This window comes from Helianthus annuus, chromosome 5, assembly GCF_002127325.2.
Source record: "Helianthus annuus cultivar XRQ/B chromosome 5, HanXRQr2.0-SUNRISE, whole genome shotgun sequence".
Lineage (NCBI taxonomy): Eukaryota > Viridiplantae > Streptophyta > Magnoliopsida > Asterales > Asteraceae > Helianthus > Helianthus annuus.
In genome coordinates, this window is record NC_035437.2 from 43,085,127 (window position 1) to 43,097,681 (window position 12,555).

Genomic DNA, 12,555 nt, shown 5'->3' on the forward strand with positions numbered 1-12,555 from the left:
CTGACACGCTTAGGCAGTTTATTCTGATCCACTGCCTGATCGGTGATGCGATGAGCGAGACGCTGGATTTCCTGAATGTTGTCGAGGTTAGCCGAGGTAACATGGCTCTGGATTTCTGGTGCCAACCCCTTGAGATACATTTCGATGCGCTTGTATGGAGGGTCTACCATAGTTGGACACAGCACGGCCAGCTCGTTTGACCGCTTGGTATACGCTTCAATCTCCGACCCAACCATTTTCAGATTATACAGCTCGTCTTCTAGCTTGTGAATATCTTCACGCGTACAATACTCACGCTTGATAAGCTCCTTAAAATCGTTCCAGGGTGTGGCGTTAGCAGCTGCCAACCCCAGAATTTGCACCTGCGCGTTCCACCAGGTTAGCGCGATTCCTTCTAAAGTGCCGGTGGCGTATTTCACCCTGCGTGCCTCAGGGCATTCACACATTTCGAATACTGATTCTAGCTTCTCGAACCAGTGGAGGAGTCCAACCGCTCCTTCTGTGCCGCTGAACGTGCCGGGACGGCAGTCCATAAAGTTCTTGAATGTGCAGACAGGCTGCTGCGCGTGTTGACCTATTGTGTACGAATAGGACGAAGTTAAATACGAGAGTTAATGTAGGATCTAGAGATCCTAGTGTGTGCCTATACTGCAGGATATACTACCTGCTTGAGCTGCTGCAACTGCCGCAGCAACTTGGGCTTGAACAAGAGCCTCTAACTGGGCTTGTGTCATGTTAATTCTTCCAGCCATTGATCTTCATGTCAAAGGCGAAATAGGTGAGAAAATTTCGCGAATAGTGCGATGACAGAAAAGTGTAAGCACGTAAGGGTTCTTAAGCAATAGCAAATAGTGAGCATTGTAGTCTAAGCATACCACGAGCAAAGTTCTAAGTAATTCTAGCAAGTAGGCAATAAACATAAACCTTATTACCTAAAATGTCGAGTCTTGCACGTGGAGCGAAGCGTCGTTGTGGATCGTTGAGAGCACTGTTCTGGTTATAGTCTGGTTTTAATAAAAACGTTTTCCCATATTAAAACCAAGTTCTCTATAACCAATGGCTCTGATACCAATCTGTCACACCCCCAAAATCCCACACGCGGAGTACCACCGCTTGGGAGCGTGACATGACCAGGATCAAGCCATCAATCATATCAAACATAGCATTTAATAATAATAAAAGTTATTAAAGTAGTTCATCATGACATGATCGATGTTTCAAACCAAGCATTGTTTAAGTAGCGGAAGCATTGTTGTAAACCCAAGTTAAAAATACTGAAATGTCATGAGTGTCTAACAAAGTAATACGATCCTTGTCCACAACGACCGGCTCCTCTTTGTGCAAGCTCCATGTACCTAACGATCTGCAAGGCATGTAACAGAATGATCAACAAACTAGTTGAGCGAGTTCACAGTAAGTAAGTGCGTAACAGTAAATAACGGGTGGCTCTACTGGGCCGATAGTAAGTTGTATAGGTGGGGGCTTCCCATGTTATGTGACCACTAGACTATTCGTATCAACTATTCGTATCATCCCTGTTCTTCTTCCGAGAACAGTAGCGCGTATGGGGTGTACGTAGGTTTTACGCACGTATCCTTCACACCGAGGATAGGAGACGCGGGGGTGTACATGGGTTTCACGTACGTATCCTTTGTACCGAGGATAGAAGTAAGTAATGCGTACACGTAGGTTTTACGTGCGTGCCTGACATCCGAGGCAGTAATTTGGCATATGACCACGTAGGTGTTATCCTAACCTACGGAACCGTCCTGACATCCGAGAATCATGGTAGGTGATAGTCTAGGAAAAGCATATGTACGTTCTTAGTCAATGGTAACCTTTATCCCATTCCCACGACCCGGGAATCCCATGCCTTAGTAGGAGTGTGAACTCACCTGGGTTTGCTCGGCAGACAATAAAATGCTCAAGTATACAGTAAGAGATCAACCACGTCCTATCATGGTTACTTATGCAAGTTAGGTTCGTACTCAACTATTGCACGTATAAGCTACACGTATGTATACGCATATAATCATGGCAAGAATCATGTATGCATGTGAACAGGCAAGAGCATAGCATTAACATTCATGTGCGATCCAAAGTCTAAGCCCGAAATACCAACAGCCTAAATATCATGTCGGCCCAAACAGATAAGCAGTCCAATAACATAACAGTCATAAGTCCAAATCATTTGGCCCAAACGATTGGGCCTGTGACAGTGAAAGCCCAAAACAGTACACGTGCAAAGGTGGTCTCGAGTCGCAACCAGCGATCTCGAGTCGCAACCGGGTTATGAGTCACAGCAGGAGATTACGAGTCGCAACAGGAGATTGCGAGTCGCAATAGCTGGTTACGAGTCGCAAGGGACGGTCTCGGCTCGTCATGGTCTGGTTACGAGTCGCAACGGGACTCGCAACCATGGTCTCGGCTTGTGCTGTTGTGGTCTCGAGTCGTGATTGGTGATACCGAGTCGCAACCGTGTGTGTGTAACAGCTTATAACAAAATCCCGTAATTCCAGCAAACAGATTTGGCAGTTTCAATAACCGATCAATCATGGCAATTATCAAATCAATTACCAACATTTATCAATTTCATAACATATTCATATGATCAACTCGTGTAATCAACATCAAGAACAGCCGATTTCTAATAATCAAACATGTAAACGACTAACTTATAGGCTAGCATGCAATCTAAAACATCACAGCCGGTTACAAGCACATGCAATTCAACCGATTTAACCCTAAGAACATTGACTAATCAGCAACATATGATCCGGTTCTGTTCTAGCATATCAACATATATCACCAAAAGTAATTTTATATAGATTCTGTTTGGTTTACTAGCATGAACCCTAATCGGTTATGTAACACATTCCTAGATCATGCAATCCGATAGATAATCACATCATCGCAAAACCATACATATCAAGCATGAAATCAACACATACCACACTAACCGAGATGATGAAAGTTGTGAATGACAAAAGCTTCGAGAGGGAAGAATGCCTTCAGTTCCGAGACAGAGGAAAAGAGTTTGGTGTGTGAGTTCTTGGTTGCCAAAAGTGAGAAAAACTAAAACCCTAATTGTGTATATGCATATACGTGTGAGGTGAGGGTGGGCCGAAACCTCACTTGGGCCGGCTTGTGATCTCGAGTCCATTACATGGACCGAGTGGGTTTGCAAACAATAGTAAAGCCCAATTGATTTATGGATCGGGTGTAGTGTTGTGTGGTCCAATAACGCGACATTTAAACATTTAACCGTAACATTCATTCAATCAAATAAGGTTCACATAGACACGTATCGTTACACAAAGCAAGTCTAAAGTTCGAGTTGTCACAATTTAAGCTTTGAACTCAATGATCTACAACATTTCGACCCCACTGATCTAGAGGAAATGGACATCCTGCACCAACTGGCCTTGCTAAGTGTTAGAACTAGCAAGTTTTATAAAAGAACAGGGCGGAAATTCCCAGGGTTGCATGGGAATCTAAGGGTTGGGTTGGATAAATCGAAAATCAAGTGTTATAAGTATAACAGGTTAGGACATTTTGCTAGAGAGTGTAGGAGTCAAACAACTGGTCCCATAATCACTCACCCTAGTTCAAATCCTAGACCTCAAAATCAAAACACTGTGCACTATGCCCAATATGCCCCAGCAGCACATGTGAACACTGCTCACTATGCTGTTGCTCCTGTGCCAGTGCATTTTGTCTAAACAGCTGCTCCACAGATCCAATATGTTCAAACCCCTGCTCCCCAGGCACAAGTGCAACCTGCACCACAAACCACTGCTCCAGTAGCAAAACAACCAGATCAACAAAGTTTCTTTACTCAAGAACTTGTTGACTGGAGCAGTATGCCTGAAGACCTCAGTGATGAAAATTTTGCACTCTATGCTTCTAATGTTACTTCTCATGATGAATTTTGTTTAATGGCATTAGAGTCAATACAGGAGGGGGTTGAATCTGAAGAGGAACAACTGGCCTCTGAAACAGTGGATGAGGTGATTGAAGAACTGGTCACTGCTGTGGCAAATGAAGTACTGTTGGAAGAAAGTTCAGGCACCCTGATTGAACCACTGACAGATCCATGGTCCGAAGAAGAAAAGACAGGTGAGATAGAAGAGAGAGCTGAAGATGAGGAAAATCCTAAATGTGATTGTGCAATGATGGCTGCTGCAAAGGTATCACCTCAACTTCTTGAAAAACTGTGTTCTGACAATTGCATTATTGCTTTTGCTAACATCAAAGAGGTGAATGAAAACCTTCGTGATAAAATCTTATCTGATGAAGTCATATTTGAAAGGTCTCTAAAAGAACTTAAAAACAAATTGGCTGAAAAAGAGAAAGAGATTTGCAGCATGAAAGAAGAGCAAAGCATAACCAAAACCCAACTCCAAACCTTGATAGAAAAATACCAAGGTTGCAAAAAGGAGTTAGAGTCCACCCAGATCACATGTGAGAGATGGGTGGAATCATGCAAAGGGTATGAGGTTATGCTTGAGAAACAGATAAAAAGCAATGTGAAATTTGGGGTTGGTTATAGAAAACATGATGATGAAAACACTGCTTTTGAAAAATCTGTTTCAACCACTGATGTAACTACTGAGTTCATCCCCACAAACAAGAATGACCAAGAAGTGAAAATCACCGATAAACTTGGTAACAAAATCACACTTGACAGACCAATGGGTCCCTCTGCTTTTGAGGAGATTGAAAATCATCAATTTAAACCAAAATGGTCTGATGAGTGTGATATTCTTGAAAATTTCAAGCCAATGGACTTTACATCAACTGATGGTGTTAAAGCTCCAAAAGCTAAAGTCATTCCTCTTAAGGACATCCCAGCAGTGGTTAAAACCTCTGCTGCAAAGGAGTCTGAAAAGAGGAAGAAGAAAGAAAAAATTGATAACTTGTTTTGTGAATTCTGTGAGAAAAGGAACCATCTAACAAAAGATTGTTTCCACTTAAAAGCTTATGATATAAACAAAACAAGTGTCATAGTTTCAGCTGAAAGTTGCATTGTTTGTGGTAAAACAAACCACAAAACTCAAGCGTGTGTGTATCTCAAAAACTTTGATATCAAAAAGAATGAGTACCTTGCTAAAACATCCTTGAGTCCATCAGCATCACCATCGGTCATATTCACAAAGAAACAACCACTGTTTGTGCCAGTTCAAACAGCTGTCACAAAACAGCTGAACCAAACATCTGTCAAAAGGGATGTTCCGTTTACTGATGCACCTCCTGCCAATCAGTTCAGAAAAGGCAAGGAAAAACAGTCTTACCAAAGGATTCCACACGTTTATGAGGTCTACAAAAAGCCCTCTAAACCCAGAGTGAATAGGCATCCTTTTGGATATCAGCAGGTGATTGGGCAAGACCCTCAACAGTGGTTAGCAAGAAACAGTACTAAAACTGTCCAAACCCCTGACTTAACCACTGCTCATCACATTGCATCCATACCAGACACTGCTGAATCCCCATCCAAAGCCCTGTTGGCTTTGGAGTCCTTAATGAACTAATCCTTTTACTTCATGTGCAGGGAGCTTCTGCATGCTTTGATAGTCTGTGGTATGTAGATAGTGGAGGCTCCAGGCACATGACAAGATGTAAAGCCCTCCTCAAAGACTTTAAAATCCATGGAGGGGGTGATATATCCTTTGGAAATAATAGTAAAGGGAAAGTTCTGGGGTCTGGAACAGTGCAATCTGGTAATGTAAAATTTGAAAATGTCAATCTAATAGACAATCTGAAATTCAACCTTCTGAGTGTATCTCAAATGAGTGACAAAGGGTTTGGGTCATTCTTCACAAAAGATTGTTGTAGGATTGTTGGACCAGAAATGGTCAAAAAGATTGAAGCAATAATCAAAAATGGTCAAACTAAACTTGTTGCTCAAAGAAGTGGCAATGTTTATGTTGTTGACATGTCAAAAGAGTGTCCCAGAGCTGATGCCTGTCTGTTCTCAGCTGCCTCTAACAAAGAGACAGAACTTTGGCACAGAAGATTGGGGCACACAAATCTCAAGACAATAACAGAAATTTCAAAAAATGGGTTGGTGAGAGGCCTACCACAAAAATTGTTTTCATGTTCTGAACATTGCATTTCCTGTTTAAAAGGAAAACAGCATAAAATTTCTTACAAGTCCATTGAAGAGTCCAAAACAACCCAGTGTTTGCAAATGCTGCACATGGATTTGTTTAGCCCAGTTCAAGTCATGAGCCTCAAAAAGAAAAGATATTGTTTGGTTATAGTTGATGACTTTTCTAGGTTTACATGGACTTTCTTTTTGCACTCTAAAGATCAAACTGCAAGCATTTTGCAAGACTTTGTGACACAGGTTGAAAAGCAATTTGACCTTCCAGTGAAAAGCTTTAGGAGTGACAATGGCACAAAATTTAAAAATAAGGAGTTGGATGCCTTCTGTGTGAAGAAAGGGATTGTAAGGCAGTACAGCATCCCTAGAACACCAGAGCAAAATGGGGTGGTTGAAAGAAAGAACAGAACCTTGATTGAGGCTGCCAGAACTATGCTTGCAGATTCAGGTTTGCCATTAACTTTCTGGGCAGAGGCAGTAAACACTGCTTGCTATGTCCAGAAAAGAGTTTTAATAAATCCCAGGCACAAAAAGACTGCCTATGAAATTTTGTATAAAATCAAACCACTGATCTCATACTTCAAAGTGTTTGGCTGCCCATGCTTTATTTTGAATTTAAAAGATTCCATTTCAAAATTTGCAGCCAAAATTGATTGTGGTTATTTTCTGGGATACTCAACCACTGCCAAGGCCTACAAAGTGTTCAATGCATGGACCAAGGTAGTGGAGGAGACTTTAGATGTAAAGTTCAATGAACTTTCATCAATGAAAATCCCAGCAAATCCTGCTGATCTGTTTGATCTTGAAAAATTCACTTTTGAAAATACTGCTATCAAGACTAACAGTGCAGGTCCATCAGAGGATACAACACGAGAATCACCTGCACACAGACAAACAAGAAACCTGGTATGCATGCAACACGAGAATCACCTGCACACAGACAAACAAGAAACCAAGCGTAATGCGGAACAAAACAAATAAAAAGAAATATTTTTGGTTTTTCTAATTTTTAGGTTTTTTTGATTTTTTTAAAACAACGACTAACACTAAGCGCACCGATTCCCCGACAGCGGCGCCATTTTGATCGATGTCGAAAGGTCGGTCAAAAACAAGTTTAAAATTTGGTCCTAAGTACCTTTACTAGCAAGGGTAAGTAGGGTCGTCTCCACAGGGAATATGTGGTTAGTGTTGATTGTAGAAACCTAGATTAACTAAAACTAAGAAAAACTATTGCTTTGATTGCATTTTGAGATTTTTGATCGAGAAGAATTAAGAAAGTTATCAATTTTAAAGAAAAGCAACCCCCTCCGGATTTCCGGTTCAATGATTCACCCAAACCTGTTTAATTAGATAGATACCAAAAGGTCTTGTTAACAGTTTAGTTTGATTGATAATCAAAGACAAGTTTTTAATAATAACCTATGCAATTTAATTACCAAATCATAAGTGCCAAGAACCCACCCAATAACCAAACTACTCACGATGCAAGAAAACCGAATGCGAATGGTAAAAGATGAGTAATTGCAACACTCACAATTCTTTTAAACAAAACAAAACCACAAGTATTCTTCAAGTTATGAAAAACAATCTAAAAAACTAAATAAACAAGGTTTGAGTTTCACATACATGAACCATCCACCCGGAGGTGGTCACAAAAGAATCTAGCCACTCATAGTCATGATTTGATCTTCTTGGTTGTCTTGGATGTTTGATTGCATGAAAGATTGATGAAAATTGAGGTTGGGAACTCCAAAATTCGTCCTTAGGAAGTGAAAAACGGCTAGGGTTAGGGAATATCTCGTTTTGGGGTTGAAGATATCTTAAAATAAAGTGAAATCCTGAATTTTCACATGACTATCTGCTGCCAGCGCAAGGTTGCGCCCCCCCTGGCACAAGGTTGCACCCCTGACTGACTAGCATCTGTATTGCGTCCAAACTGACACCAAGTTTCGCCAAACTGGTTTCTTCTTGCGCCAAGTACTGGTTTCTCACCAGTTTTTGCATTTTTCAACTCCCAACTTGTGTGTAAGCTTCTAGCCTTCATAAATCTTCCCGAAAACCTCCCGTTTAGCTTCAATATCCATCCGTTAAGCTCTAGGTACCTACAAATAGAAACACACTCAAAGTAACCATGTTTTATGATGATAAACACTTAAAACCTTATATTTACACATGTTAAAACACGGTTATTTACCCTTCTATCACATCTCCACACTTCACCTTTGCTTGCCCTCAAGCAAACCGTTACGGAATTACTCATCATCGTAACAATACCTCTAAACCCCTATACCGATGCAACCGTTTAAGTCCCAAATCATACCGGTCCCATAGACTAACACAATCGAGATTGACAGTCCGACAAGCAAGTGATGCAATTTATAAAACTTAAGACTTGTCTATTCAAAACTAACATGCTTAGGATTACAACACATGCTACACGCCACTCACAATAAACTCTCCTCTCGGTTTAATATCTGAACTAGCATGTAATGTGCTAGCATTTATATCACTCAAAACCAAACATGAAATCCTGTAATCATAGGCTTGTATAACAATCATACCTCCACTGTATCATATAACACGGCACATATCAAAAGGACTTTCGGTTTTGGGCTTAGGCTAAGGGTAGGAAGATATTTGGCTTATATTTATAGATTTTTATGTGGCGAACAAACAAACGACCAAACCATGACAACTTTATTTGCAAACACATAACGACTAACACATTCGGGTTGGTTTCTACCCAAGAACATAAACGATATTCACAACACTTCTATTTTTTCCTTTTCCTTTTTCTATATTTTTTTCTTTTCTCTGTTTTTTTTTTCTTTTTTTTTCAATTATTCAAAACTCGTCGTTCACGGTCGATATCAAGACATTCACATTGGGTGGACAAACGAAAGGGTAAATAGGCTCAACAGGGCTACTAAGGGTAATGGTTAGGTAAACATAAAACAAACATAACGGTATAAGAGATATCCTAATGCCTTTATCATTTAAGTGCACATGTCAAACCACAATCTCAGCATGCATCAAATCATACAAGTTCTAACACAGAATAACATATGGCCTGCTCTCAACAAATGAAGTCATTATGTAAATCATTCTATCATTCTACAGGCTCAAAATTCTCACCAAAGAAGGGTAAAAAGGTTGCCGACACGTAGCATATGCAATCTAAAACATGTTACCCTTAAATAGACGTCTCTTTTCAATTCTTTTATCCAAAAAACACTTGTCGGACTTACTCTCATGAAACTTAAAGGAACGACCATGACAAGGGACTATGTTAGTTTACTACCGGCAAGGAACCCATCAGTGATTGGAACGTAAGGTTTTCATATCCAGTTAGTTCACTTAAGGCGATGAAATTCTTTAAAATTTTCAAAATTTTCAATTTTTTCAGTTTTCATCGTTTTCAATCACTTTCAACCTCTTTTAAACTATGTCCCAAGCCTTTGCCTTCCCGGGTTTCCATATCCCCACACTTGGGCGACATTGTCCCCAATGTATAGTGCTTTTAAAACGAAACTCGGGAATACCAACTAACAACCCTCATGAGCGACCGTGCCTAACACAATTAGCAAAAACACATTCCCTAACACATAACTTGTTCACACCACCAATAACACGGATAAAAATGCAATAATAGAAGTGGAACAGACTCCCCTGGTTTAAAGCGTAGAAGTGTTATGCGTCATGTTCCACCACGACCGTATAGCATTTCATTCGCGGCCGTGTCCACAAGTCCTCAGGTCAATCTCTACAGTTAGTGTGCAGATCATCCCCGTCCAAATGGAGATTGAGTATGGACAGTTTTGATTGAACTCTAATTCGTGCAATTTCCGTAACTACAACTAGAACGTACTGGGACTTCACCGAACATCCCCACACTTGGACCATTGCATCCATGGAGATTAATAACCTGATTACCTGCAAAAGTTCTCACGCAAAAACAAAACAAATTTACACTACTCTACATCCTCGGGCTGCCTCCCGAGAGCGCTAAGTTTATAGGTCTTCAGCCAGACCGTACCTGATATACCCTTATGGTGGTCGAGTGGGATGCTTGCGTCCCAAGGCCTCTAAGTATGTACCCCGCCAATGCTCCGGTAAGTCGTCCACTGTCTTCCACATTGGACCGAATAACTTTAACCTTCGTTTTTCATTATTACATTCTGACGGTTTCTTTTTCTTCTTCTTCCCTCGTCGCTTCCCCTTGTCCGTTTTAAACTCCTCATGCACCACACTTTCCTTTTTCCTTACCGTTTCGCATCCTGCCCCTTCAAACCTGTCAACCAACAAACACTCCTGTTTGGTTTGACTCTCCTTTGCAGGAGAGACATTTTCATCACCATTTTCAGCTTTTGAGCGTTCACCTGAAATGGGAGGATTAGTCGCATTCGAAAACATATTTAACCGCAATTCGCGATCACCAAACCTCATACTTACCGTTCCATCAACGCAGTTTATAATTGCATGAGCAGTCGCTAAGAACGGTCTACCCAGAATGACTGGAGGGTGCGTGTTCTTTGAACTTGTGGCACAATCAAGAACTAAGAAGTCAACTGGGTAGTAACACTCTTCTATTTTCACAATTACGTCCCTTACAATCCCCCTCGGACACATGGGAGTCTGATCAGCCAACACCACGGTGGTGTTGACTTTTTGTAGCGGACCAAAATCATATTGGTCATACAGACTCCCTGGTAGAATACTAACACACGCTCCAAGATCCAACAGTGCCCTTTTTATTTTAAATTCACCCACTTGTATGGAAATAATGGGTGCTCCTGGATCTTGGAGTTTGGGGGGAAGGGTACCCAATAAAACGGCATTCACATTGGTAGTCAAATCAAGTTTTTTAGGAAACTTGTGAAGTCGTTTTTGGGTGCTTAACTCTTTCAAACACTCCACATGATCGACTCTCTTTAATCACATCAAGTAAGGGTAGATTAATTTTAGCTTGTTTAAAGCCTTCCCACCTTTCATCCCTTGGTGGGTCCCGATCATGTTGAGAATCCGATTCAGTATTAACATACTCCACCACCTCCTCAACTACTTGTGATGGTGGAGCTACCTCAACGTTACCAGTGTCAAAAGTTGGACGAACACTTACCGCATTGATGTGCACATTTCTTCCATTCTTTAAGCTAGATGACTGATGTGTTGGATTAACTGTGGTAGTGCTTGGCAACTTACCTGGGTCTCTTCTCAGCTGAGCTAGATCTTCTACTAGTTGTCCCAACTGTTTCTGCATTGCTTCCGAAGTTTTGTCTCTAACCTCATTATCCTTCCGAATATCCTTCATAAATGACATGATTGCATCTAGCTTTGAATCACTCGAGTCGCCTCCACCACCTGAAGAAATACCTTGCTGGTTGCCTTGATTCCTCCAACTCCCTTGATAATTGCTTTGATTTTGTTGTTGGTTGTTGGCTTGAGGCCCTTGATTGTATTGGCCTCGATTCTGGTAACCTCCTTGTTGGTAATTTCCTTGCTGATTCTGATAATGCTGACCTCCTTGGTTAGGTACCTGAAAATTGGGGTTCAACTGATTAGCAGAATTACCATAACTAAAATTGGGGTGGTTTCGCAAACTTGGATGATATGTATTCGATTTCATATCATATTTCTTTCATTCACCATCGATTTGATTCACTTCATCGGTCTGACCACCCAACACAGCACATTCTCCGACTTGATGCCCTAACTCTCCACATTCAGTGCACACTGAAAACGTATTGGTGGTTTTAACTTCACCCCCTTTTCCAAGGTTCATTTGAGCTAACTGACGCTCAAGCAACAAGTTTTGATGCCTCAACTTCTTGACCCGTTCCTCAGCTTCATAATCAACCGACTTCGCTGAACTCGATCTTGCCCTCCTACTAGATTGTGCCTGTCTCTTAGAAGTAGCACTCTGTCTCTCAAAATATGCCCAATCTGCAGCTTCTGTATTGGTGAGAAACGTACCATTACTGATGGCGATAAGATCTCTTACATCATCAGGAAGTAGCCCATCATAGAACGCTTTGATCAACTCCCATGTCTGAATGCCATGATGGGGGCATTTCCTCAGCAACTCCTTAAACCTCGTGAACGCCTCATGAAATGTCTCCCCTGAATGCTGTTGGAAAGCTCTGATTACTTCCCGAGCTTCACTGGTTCTGTTCATTGTGTAATACTCCTCCAAAAATACCTGTTGCATCTCTTGCCAAGTGTAAATACTCCCAGGAGATAATGTTGCGAACCATTGGCGTGCCTTGTCTTTCAGGGTAAATTGAAACAACATCAACTTCACCTCATCCTTTGTGAAACCCGAACCTCCTATAGTTTGGCAAATTGAATCAAAACTTGCAATGTGCAAGTATGGCTCTTCGGTTCTTTTTCCGTAGAATTTCGGCAAATGGCCTAAGTATTGAGGCCTCACCTCGAAGGGTCGATTATTA

The 12,555-nt window shown here is 41.2% G+C and overlaps 1 non-coding gene across 1 annotated transcript; it reads left to right on the plus strand.

Annotated features, from left to right (window-relative positions):
* The first annotated feature begins 12,159 nt into the window (after window positions 1-12,159).
* LOC118492764 lies at window positions 12,160-12,265 on the plus strand. The gene has a single exon (XR_004894766.1). It is a non-coding gene; the product is annotated as a small nucleolar RNA R71 (small nucleolar RNA).
* Window positions 12,266-12,555: the final 290 nt, after the last annotated feature.